We start from the raw sequence: 12,429 nt of genomic DNA, 5'->3' as shown, positions 1-12,429 counted from the left end.
GTATTGCCATGATGACTGAGCTATTAGGACCCAGAAACTGTCAAGCCTCTGCAGACTTGCTAACTGATTCCCAATCAGCATAGCATTCTGGGGCCAGTCACAAAGAATGAGGTCTCAGGCATGGTAGCAGTTTTTCCTGAGGAGACTGTGAAGGCCAAGAATGGAAATGAGGTTGATAGAAAAGAATCAAATTGGAGTGGTCTTCAAGCCTTAGAGTTATGGCCAATTGGATTATAAACTTTCAAATAGTCATGGTGGCCAAATGTAGGTTATGCCTAATGTGATGTTTGGGTATGAGCAGGGTTCAAGACAAATAAAAAGCATTTATTCCACATAAAGACATTGGGAGGCAGATACACATTTAGAAAGATGAGTACCTCCCAGCGTCAGGCTTAGTATTCAAGGTCGAGCCATAAGGGAAGAATAATTCAGAATAACCCAATGGAGTCTGTTTTTCACTTAAAATCATTTCTATCATCATTCAATAAAGACCATGAAGATAGTGCAGTTACCCTGCAAATGAATTCTGTCAAGTCACTTGCTCAATTGAGGTTTCATGCCAGGTATTTTCCCCTTACAGATAACAACGTCTGCCACACCACTCACCAGCACTCGCCATTGAAAACTTAGCTGAAAACCAGGAATTAAATAACATTAACCAACAAAAGCCCTCAAAGCATCCAAAATTACCTTTGCAAGGCCAGGAAGTAAGGACCACAAGGCTGTTTAGAGGGGCATCTCTCCCTCCACACAGCACATGTTGAGACCAGTTGGCACACAACGCTGAGAAAATGGACTCTGGTTCTTCAGTTCAAGGAGGTTGGAAGCAGCAAATGAATACAACACAGCACTTCGTAGGCACTCCATATATTTATCAAGTGATATATATGAATACTGGAAACAAAACACAGCTAAAACTATCAGCCAGCTGCCTGACAGGAAGAGAGAAGGCAGATATCCTGAAGAGTTGACACAGACTTAAAATAACACCTTGGTCTGAAGATATTAAGGGTGGGAATAAAGCTCCTGAAAGCCTCACTCTACTCTGCACAGTGCCAAGCTGCTGCTCTTCCCTGGTTGAGATGGTCTGCTCTGGGACCCGGGTGCCTGGGTTCCATTGTTACCAACTGGCTGGTTGAAGTGGGACAAGTAGCTTAACCTCTCCTTTTTTTTTTTTTTTTTGTTGAAGTATAGTTGATTTACAATGTTGTGTTAGTTTCAGGTGTACAGCGAAGTGATTCAGTTATACGTATACATATATGCATTCTTTTTCAGATTCTTTTCCCTTATAGGTTATTACAAAATACTGAGTGTAGTTCCCTGTGCTATACAGTAGGTCCTTGTTGGTTATCTATTTTATATTTTTATGTATATCGGGGTGTGTGTGTGTTAACCTCTCTTAACTTGGATTTCCTCATCTACAAAATCTATCTGCCTCATAGGGTTATGAGGATTCAATGAGTTAACGTTTGTTAAAAAAAAAAAACAACAACTTAGAAGAGTGCCACATACATAAAAAATACTCAGTAAGGTTATCTCTGGATGAGGGTGCTGTGTCATCCCTGAAAAAGATTAGATTATGTTCAGGATAATCTAATTAATAAGACAGGAAGTAAGTAACAAATGTATGGCAGACCCTCTCCCAAAATTCTTAAAACAAAAAGTTTTGGTTGGGGCTTCCCTGGTGGTGCAGTGGTTGAGAGTCCGCCTGCCAACGCAGGGGATGTGGGTTCGTGCCCCAGTCTGGGAAGATCCCACATGCCGCGGAGCGGCTGGGCCCGTGAGCCATGGCCGCTGAGCCTGCGCGTCCGGAGCCTCTGTTCTGCAACGGGAGAGGCCACAACAGTGAGAGGCCCGCGTACCGCAAAAAAAAAAAAAAAAGTATTTAAGAGGCTGAGCTTTATACTTTATACTTTTCATTCCATCACAAAGGAGGGCTAAAAAAAATTTCAGCCTTCTATAAACTCCTTCAGAATCAGAAGTGTATAACTGCCTTTATTTCCCCTCTCAATGACTAGCATAGGCTTAGAACTGTTTGGCCTCATTTTGGGCCATTTGAGTCTGACGGACCCTCACCCACACATAAGCAAGATTGAAGCACTGTTTAAATTTGGATTCAGAATACCCTAGCCATGCTTTCCTCTTGATTTCAATTTCCTTCTGTTTCTCTTATCTCCCCTGCTTCAAACTCCTGACTCCATTGCCGAGCTTTGGCCTCCATATTTGCCCCATGGATTTGGTGTTCGCCTTTCCTCCCCACTGTGTTCTGACATCAGTCACTCACTACTTGAACAGTCATCATCTACGCTCTCACCAGTGCTGGCTACATAATCTGTGGAGCCCAGTGAAAAATGAAAAAGTGAGGCCTCTTGTTTAAAAAGCAGAAGAAAAAGTTTTTCCCTTTTTCTTTGTGGTCCCTCTCTTGACTTGTCATGGTGTTTTATACTTGCTGCTTGACGTTGCACTCCCTCATGCTTGAGGACACTTGAGGGACGAGTGTGTCCCAGTCCCACAACTCAACAGGCGGCCCGTGTGTGGCATGCCTGGCCCCATCCCTTCCTGCCTCATGCGCAGGCCCCAACCAATGGATGCTGGGGGTGCTGGCAGTTGAGAAGCAGGGAGCAACAAGTGGTGAAAAGCAAGATGGCTTATGAGCTGAAGCCCCAAGTCCCTGGTTCATGCTCCATTGTCCCATCCAACTTCACTTATAAAACACAAATTCAAAAATTAAATTATTAAAAATTTCAAGATGGCGATCACAGAGCATTCAACTTGAAGCATGGCATCCTTCTGAGCAGAAGGCCTTGCACATCTGCACTGGTTGCAGGCTCATGATGCATGAGCCCTGCCTGCCACCTTGGAATTCTAAATCCAATCCCCACTTGGGCCTCTTGGCCAGCACCCTGGTCCTCTGGGAGGGAGTCTGATTCAGACACTGTCCTTCACACTGGAAACTCAAAGCCAGAATCCCAGAATTCAGTCAAGTTATTCCTTGTGCCTCTTGCTTTACTTTGTGTGTCTGGCTTCCCTGGATCCACATACCCAACATGCACAAGTACCTCAGGACAAGAAATGAATGAGCCACGTTTTCCCCACACTAGTCTCTGCTTTTCTTTTCAGAAGCATTTCCAAGCGTCTGAGCGCCTGAGAGGAGTGCTGGACCAGATCCCAACACACACATAAAACTGTATAACAGGACACCCTTCATCTAAGACCTTTTTCTTTTTTTCCTCCCTACCTTTCTCTAGCTCCATCTTCTTACTCATATTTCAAGTTACACTGCGTTGAGTATAGGAAGTCACTGTTTATGTTTATTATTGAAAGAGGCATTCTGATCCAGCCGTGACAAGATAGAGAATCAAACAAAACCCACTGTAACGCCCTTCAGCGTAATCTGAGTAGGCTGTATGGATTTTATAGTAACCAGCCATGTGCTTCCGGCTGCCAGCTCCCAGACTGAATTTCTCTGCTACCAGTAGATATTGGAGATCTTTTGCCAATTCTCTGGAGAAATAGAAACAAGATTTACTGAGATCAGATATACCATATTTATTTCAGGTGACTTAATGGTTGCTTTATCTTGAGCATTTAAAAAATCTGTTAGGCTTAAAAAATTTTGAATTTAAATGTGAAAGTTATGGTTGTCCTTAGCTAATTCAGTCCCTGCCTTATCCTTTTATCAGTCACATCATATGAAATCATATCATTTGTCATTTCATATCAGAGTTTTAAAATGAAAAAGACCTTGAAATCATCTCATCTACTCATTTCACTTTTCAGATGAGGAAACTGAGACCCAGAGTCACACACAGCGTGTTAGGTAGTGTTGGGAGCACAGCTGGAACTGGCTTCTGACTTCTTGCCAGCCCTGCCCTGACTCTACAGTGTGAAGACTCAAAGAATCAAAGAAGTATAAGAAATGTTTTTGGGATATTTATAGAGTTTTTTTTCTGATTAAATGACCAACAAATTAGCCTCAAATAAAACATTTTAAACTCTTTTATATAAAAATGGAAAGGCCAACTACAAACTGGGAAACATTGAAAATTTGCAACTCATAAACCTTACTGCTCTTATTAGATTGAAAAGCACCCATATACTTATATAATTACAAATCAATTATCCTTGGTATTTGAGCTTATCCAGAATCTTGTTTGTTTGTTCCTTTTCAGGATCCCACGTAATGATCGTTTTTAACAGCACTCACAGAACCAGCACCATGACATACCCTAGAGACCCCAGTACCAGCCAGTCAGTGCCCCCTCCTCAGAGGTCCAGGCCTCACCCAAGGATGCTGCCTTCAAGCTCCTGAGGCAACAGTACAGCTGAGCAGTGAACCTTCTCAGAGGCTTGAGTCTCAGCTTTGTAGGACCCATCCTCAAGCTTCTAACCTTAACAGTCCCAAACTCTTCCATTTATTCCCCGGGTTTTAGGCTGGTAGCTGCGTCCTAAGACAGCTACTTCCTTAGTGTTTCTTTTTTCCCTTTTCATTTCTTCAGTATTTGGTTGACACATCTTTATATGAAATTCTCTGTTAAAATAACTCGTGTGATTTCTGTCTCCCGACTGATACAATCAATCCAACAACCCTGTGAGGGTATATCCATTTTTCAGATGAAAAAATGGAAACATAGAATAGATAAGTAACTGAACTCAAGACACAAACTAGTATGAGACAGAAATAAGCTTAAACCCAGGTCTTTCTGGTTGCAAAGCCATTGTTCTTTTAAACAGCACAGTTCTGCAAGGTAAAGGCAGATCTAGTCAGTAGCTCTCTGGCCTCTTTCAGCAAGGAGATTGGTATTCAAATTAGACTGGGTAGAAGCAAAGTATGTAACGTAAATGCAAGAGTGAACACATGTGGGCCCAAGTGAATTCTATTCCAAGGCACTGAAGGGACCTGCAGACGTGATTTGGGATACTGTAATCATCTCCAAACAAAACTAGAATAGTAGAGAAAGTTAAAGATTTTTCCCTTTTCCAAATGGGTATACGGATATTTAGTCTTCACATTAATCTCCAGCAAAAATCTCAGCTGTTCCTTGTGACTTTTACCAAAACTGCCCGATTCCCAAGAACAAGCACGTGGAACCAGCTCAGGTCATTTACATTTACAGAGTGCTCTACAACATGCTTGTGGGTAAAACGGTGAAATAAGGAATGGATGAGGGTCACAATTTTGGTGTGTAAATATGCTTGTCTGGAAGTAAGGGAAGTAAGTTCAAGGGCAGTGTTGGTGCCTGGGCTGGACCCAGCAGGCGGGTTTCAAAAGGCAGAGCAGAGAGCAAACCCGAGTCTTAATCCTCACTGCCAGCGAGGCTCCTCCTGTGCCTCCCAGGGTAATGAATCCAGGTTGAAGTAAGACCAACAAGGAAGAAGTCATCAAGGTCATCCTGATGATCAGATACAGAAGGTAAGCAGACCCAGGGATTATTACTAGGGAGATGAGATAAATCTATCAGACCTTGCAGTCAAGTGTTCCTTTCTAAGGGAGGAGCTTCAGGTTTCTCTTTGCATCCCTGTCTCCAAGTGGTTAAGATGGTGACCATTGTGGTCATTTGTTGGTTTTGCCACCAGCATCCATTCCTCTTCCTTCTGGCAGCAGTTCCTTACTCTTTCTTTGCAGGAACATGCTTTGCTTAATTGGCTACATTCTTTGTGAACATCAAGAAGTCCCACTGCCACCTCCAGCATGGGGTGAGCATGGGCCCCAAGCCAGGCCAATCAGATTCTCCTTAAAATTTGAATCCCTGATCAGAGACAGAAGACTAAAAACAATTGCTGCTGAAACAAAAGCAGCACCTTGAAAATACTGTCCATTGGTTCCTGCTCTTTGGATTGCCAAAGCTGCCTCTGTTCTGTTCTCTCCGGGCCTGATTCTTCCACTCCCCCTTCAATTTTCTGAGCTACCCCACTTCTCTCAAATAAATCCATGTTTAGCCAGGGCTTTTGTTCATTAGTTTGCTTGCTTGTAGCTGAGGAATCCTCACTGACTCCACAAGCTGTGCTGGTAAAGGAAAAATCTAAAGCTTCTCTGCAAACTTTAGCAGACTGCTATAGAAAAAAGACATTGGTCTTTGCCTTCCCTGGTGGTGCAGTGGTTGAGAGTCCGCCTGCCGATGCAGGGGACACGGGTTTGTGCCCCGGTCTGGGAAGATCCCACATGCCGCGGAGCAGCTGGGCCCGTGAGCCATGGCCACTGAGTCTGCGCGTCTGGAGCCTGTGCTCCGCAACGGGAGAGGCCACAACAGTGAGAGGCCCGCGTGCTGCAAAAAAAAAAAAAAAAAAAAAGACATTGGTCTTTTTCTACATTGTTTCCAGTTGCACATACTCACAGCAAAGATACAGGGAAGCAGATTTTAACTTCTATACTTTCAGGGACTGAGTTGACTTTTTGTTCACCACTAAATCTGAAGTGCCCAGCACAGTGGTAGGTGTTAAATAAATATCAATTATGTGAATAAATGGAAATAGAGAAGGAACTTTCCAACAATTAGTTTAATAATGGAATTGCTACATCATGGAGTAGCGAGCTCCTTGTCACTGCAGAGATTTTTTTTTTAATTTTATTGAAGTATAGTTGATTTACCATGTTGTGTTAGTTTCAGGTGTACAGCAAAGTGATTCAGTTATACATATACATGTAATCATTCTTTTTCAGATTCTTTTCTCATATAGGTTATAACAAAATACTGAGTAGAGTTCTCTGTGTTATACAGTAGCTCCTTGTTGATTATCTATCTTATATATAACAGTGTGTGTGTTAATTCCAAGCTCCTGATTTATCCCTCTCTCCCACATTTTCCCTTTGGTAACCATAAGTTTGTTTTCAATATCTGTAAGTCTGTTTCTGTTTTGTAAATAAGGTCATTTGTATCATTTTTAAAAATTAGATTCCACATATGAGTGATATCACATGATATTTGTCTTTGTCTGACTTACTTCACTTAGTATGATAATCCCTAGGTACATCCATGTTGCTGCATATGTCATTATTTCATTCTTTTTATGGCTGAGTAATATTCCATTGTATATATGTAGCACATCTTTATCCATTCCTCTGTCAATGGACATTTAAGTTGCTTCCATGTCTTGACTGTTGTAAATAGTGCTGCTATGAACTTAGGGGTACATGTATCCTTTTGAATTATAGTTTTGTCTGGGTAAAAGCCCAGGAGTGGGATTGCTGGATCATACGGTAGTTCTATTTTTAGTTATTTAAGGAACCTCCATACTGTCCTCCATAGTGGTTGTACCAATTTACATTCCCACCAACAGTGTAGGAGGGTTTCCTTTCCTCCACACCCTCTCCACCATTTATTGTTTGTAGACTTTTTGATGATGGCCATTCTGACCAGTGTGAGGTGATGATACCTCATTGTAGTTTTGATTTTCATTTCTATGATTATTAGTGATGCTGAGCATCTTTTCACGTGCCTCTTGCCCATCTGTATGTCTTTAAAGAAATGTCTACTTATAGCTTCTGCCCATTTTTTGATTGGGTTGTTTGGTTTTTTGACATAGAGCTTCATGAACTGTTTGTATATTTTGGAGATTAATCCCTTGTCAGTCAGTTCATTTACAAATATTTTCTCCCATTCTGTGGGTTGTCTTTTCATTTTGTTTATGGTTTCCTTTGCTGTGCAAAAGCTTTTAAGTTTAATTAGGCCCCATTTGTTTATTTTTATTTTTATTACTCCAGGAGGTGGATCAAAAAAATATTGCTGCAATTTATGTCAAAGAGTGTTCTGCCTATGTTTTCCTCCAAGAGTTTTATGGTCTCCAGCCTTACATTTAGATCTTTGATCCATTTTGAGTTTATTTTTGTGTATGGTGTTAGAGAATATTCTAATTTCATTCTTTTACATGTAGCTGTCCAGTTTTCCCAGCACCACTTATTGAAGAGGCTGTCTTTTCTCCATTGTGTATTCTGGTTTTTTTTTGTTTGTTTTGTTTTTTTGCTGTACGTGGGCCTCTCACTGCTATGGCCTCTCCCGTTACGCAGCACAGGCTCTGGACACGCAGGCCCAGCGGCCATGACTCACGGGCCCAGCCGCTCCGCGGCATGCGGGATCCTCCCAGACCGGGGCACGAACCCGCATCCCCTGCATCGGCAGGCGGACTCTCAACCACTGCGCCACCAGGGAAGCCCCTCTCCATTGTATATTCTTGCCTCCTTTCTCATAGATTAAATCACCTTAGGTGCGTGGGATTGTTTCTGGGCTTTCTATCCTGTTCCATTGATCTATATTTCTGATTTTGCACCAGTACCATACTGTTTTGATTACTGTAGCTTTGTAGTATAGCCTGAAGTCAGGGAGCCTGATTCCTCCAACTCCATTTTTCTTTCTCAGGATTGCTTTGGCTATTTGGGGCCTTTTGTGTTTCCATACAAATTTTAAAAATTTTTTGTTCTAGTTCTGTGAAAAATGCCATTGGTAATTTGATAGGGATTGCACTGAATCTGTAGAATGCCTTGGGTAGTGTAGTCATTTTGACAATATTGATTCTTCCAATCCAAGAACACAGCATATCTTTCCATCTGTTTGTGTCATCTTTGATTTCTTTCATAAGTGTCATAGTTTTCAGAGTACAGCTCTTTTGGCTCCTTAAGTAGATTTATTCCTAAGTATTCTATTCTTTTTGATACAATGGTAAATGGGGTTGTTTCCTTAATTTCTCTTTCTGATCTTTTGTTGTTAGTGTATAGGAATGCAAGAGATTTCTGTGCATTAATTTTGTATCCTGCAATTTTACTGAATTCATTGATTAGCTCTAGTAGTTTTCTGGCAGCATCTTTAGGATTTTCTATGTATAGTATCATGTCATCTGCAAATGTGACAGTTTTGCTTCCTCTTTTCCAATTTGATTTCCTTTTATTTCTTGTCTTCTCTGACTGCCATGGATAGGACTTCCAAAACTATATTGAATAAAAGTGGCGAGAGTGGACATACTTGCCTTGTTCCTGATCTTAGAGGGAATGCTTTCAGCTTTTCGCATTGAGAATCATGTTAGCTGTGGCTTTGTCATATACGGCATTTATTATATTGAGGTAGTTTCCCTCTGTGTCCACTTTCTGGAGAGTTTTTATCATAAATGGGTGTTGAATTTTGTCAAAAGCTTTTTCTGCCTCTACTGAGATGATCATATGGTTTTTATTCTTCAATTTGTTAATGTACTGTATCACATTGATTGGTTTGCGGATATTGACGAATCCTTGCATCCCTGGGATAAATCACACTTGATCATGGTGTATGATCCTTTGAATGTATCATTGTATTTTGTTGAGTATTTTTGCATCTATGTTCATCAGTGATATTGGCCTGTAATTTTCTTTTATGTGTGTGTGGTATCCTTGTCTGGTTTGGGTATCAGGGTGATGGTGGCCTTGTAGAATAAGTCTGGAAGTGTTCCTTTCTCTGCAGTTTTTTGGAAGAGTTTCAGAAGGATAGGTGTTATCACTGCAGAGATTTAAACAGAGCCTAGATCTCTTAGGATGACAAAAAAAAAAAGATTCCTGCATTAAGTAGTTGTTTCCAAAAAGCATTCTAATTTTTGCTTTGTAATTCCGTAACTATTTTTTATTTGCTCTTAGAAAAAAGGTCTTAAAGCAAAAATAGAACACTATATGCATTAAGATAATATAGAGAGCACAGCCTGTATGGTTAAAACAAAAGGTATATGATACATTTTCAGTGTTCGGAGAGCATTTCTTCAAATGCCCACAAATAAGCTAGCAAAAACTGTAGCAGGAGACATAAACCATTGCTGGACTTGTTTGCAGTGACCTACAGTTGATCTATTTTTAGTCTCAAGGAAAGTGAAATAACAAGAAAACGGATAGTTTGGTTGCCATGGTTATTACCAGTTCATCTCACCACCATTTTCCGTCATTTCTAATAACCTAGTTTCCCGGAGTGATATTTTAAGAGCCTGTAACCAAGGCTCTTTATTAAATGGGTTTCCCCTGGTGCCACCCTCATCTGGCCCCTTTTCACAGTTTCCCTTTGTCTTGCCAGTCTTCAACATGGCGGGAAAATGGAAAATACCCAGCCTAAGGCTACCAAGATTTTTCAGCCCACGTAAGTCTTCTGCTTGGTTGCAACCACTTAGGGGTCTAAATGGTTAATGAGCTCCTGAACCTTGAGGACACATCCTTCCTTATGTCACCAGGACAAAAAGCAATTGAGATAGTGGGTTGTTGTTTTCTTTCTGATTTCACTTATTTTATAAGCAGCACACCTTGACAGGGGAGGCAGGTGGAATTTAAGAAAACACAGTCTGGAGAATATGCTTCTTTGTGAAACTGAGCTTCACAGCTCTCTTGGTTGCTTGGGATTTCTTGAGTAGCTAACAAAGACAGTATCTCCACTTTTGACAGAAGCCCCTGAGACTGGAAGAAGTCCATTTGGGGCCCCTTAAGACTTTGTGGAGAACTGTGCTCTGTTGGTGAATCCTGGTCCGTGTTGTAGCAGTTTGTGGAAGTGTGGCTTGCTATAGACTCATTCATTTTTTTCTGTTAAGGTATGGCTAGTGCCATACATCTACACATCTAAACGCTAGGTGGCAACCTTGCCTTTTGTGTCACCAGTCAAAGCCATGTTCTAAACTCCTAATAATTAAGGAAATAAATGACACCATTAAATCTCAGCCTTCCTCTCCCATGGTTTAATTTAATATTGGCATCCAGATATTACCAACAGTCAAAGGCCATTCTTAAAGGTAGACCCAATAATGTGTATAGACTTGATTTTTTTGGAAGCATTTGCCCTAATGCCTGCAGCCTCACAATTGTTAGAGTTCCCTCATCATCCTGGGTGTGGACGTACATGGATTAAACACTTGTTCCAGGAATGGGGGAGTCTATGGTGAACGAGAAACAAGGTCCTTGCTTTTGTGGTGCTTGCATTGAAGTAGAAGAGGCAGCAACAATAAATGAATAAGTAAATGAAATAAACTTTAGATAATTACTACAATGGAAAAATGAGGGCATAATGTAATAGCAATTGAGCATAAGGGGAAAAGGATGGAGGTCAGGAAAGGCCTCTGAGGGGGCTGGTCTGCGACCCAAGGCTAGAATGAGGGCAGCAGGCCAAGAGCTGGAGGAACAGAGGTCCAGGCAACCGGCAGAGCAAATGCAGTAGCCCCAGGGCAGGGACAAGCTGTGGGTGTTTGAGAATTAAAAAGAAGCTTTCTATTTAAGAACTAGAAAGTGTGCCTGGGTGTGGACATTCTCAGGGAGTGCAGGGAAGAGCCAGGCAACATGAGGCTGGTAGGTGAGCAGGGGTCAGTCGGCATAAGGGCAGTCGGCCAAGGAAGGAGACAGAATTGATTCCAAGCTCAAAAGAAAGCACTGGAGACAGAAGGGCAAAGGGAGTGGAGTTCACGGTTAGTATCATCACCAAAGAGGATGTACTGCGCTCTAGACAGCTCTCGCAGCGGACTGATGATCAGTATATTTAAAAGACGCGTCTCCCATCCTAGGACCTCCCAACCAAGAACAGACCCTGGGAGCAGAGCACACCCCAGTGAAGCATCATTCTGAGTGTGGATCCCTGCAAGGAAAAGGCAGAAGCAGAGGAAAAATCAGTTTTGGGAAACACTATTAAACACTGGGACAAGCATCCATTTGCCTCTGAGAAAGTATTTGAACCCACACACCTCCTTTATGTCAGAAAGAAAAATGAAAGAGGTAGAATTTTCCCATCGTGATATGCACAGATCAAATTTAGGCTCTAGGACAGCTGAGTTCCACTTGGCTCTCTTTGCCTGGCATCTAATGACGAAGCTTTATCGTAAATGATGATGGTACCAGGTTGATAGGAGACAAGCTATTTAGGGCGCTAACTGAGGCATTTTAGTCAGAAGGCAGACATTTGAAAATAAATACAGCCTTGCTCAGCTAGTCCCAAGACCTTCCTTTCGATACGGCCACACCCAGTGCTGTTTATGGGCTACTCAGCCCACTTAGCCTCATGGCTTGGCACCGAGCAGCATCTCGGGAGGCTGTGAGTAGAAGGCCAAGCGGGGAGGCTTTGCCCCCTGACCAAACAAAACAAGGATGAAGGTGCAGGACTGCATTTTCCTGCCAACTGTATGTGTGCACAGACACATATGCCATCCTTTTGTGTCTTTTCACCCCTTTTGACGTTGCTCTGTTATCAGTGTCATCCACTGAGAAGCAGTCTATTCAGGTAAGATAAATGAGGAGTACGTATCTAGTGGGTCTTGTGTCCAAGTGGAGAGGACGTTTCCCACTGAGAGGGGACAGCCACTCCCCAGTTCCAGCCAAGTGTTTCCATGCAAGAATGTGGGGCCTGATATTGTTAAATCTCTTGATTTTTCCAGAAAACCCAGATTTTTATTTGACATCTTCTGCCTTTTAAAATGTTTGCAACTGATTCAATATTTTAAAAATCTTATGCAGCA

The sequence above is a fragment of the Stenella coeruleoalba genome, assembly GCF_951394435.1.
Source record: "Stenella coeruleoalba genome assembly, chromosome: 3".
NCBI lineage: Eukaryota > Metazoa > Chordata > Mammalia > Artiodactyla > Delphinidae > Stenella > Stenella coeruleoalba.
The sequence above is the reverse complement of the archived record's forward strand: the minus strand, read 5'-3'. Positions refer to the sequence as shown.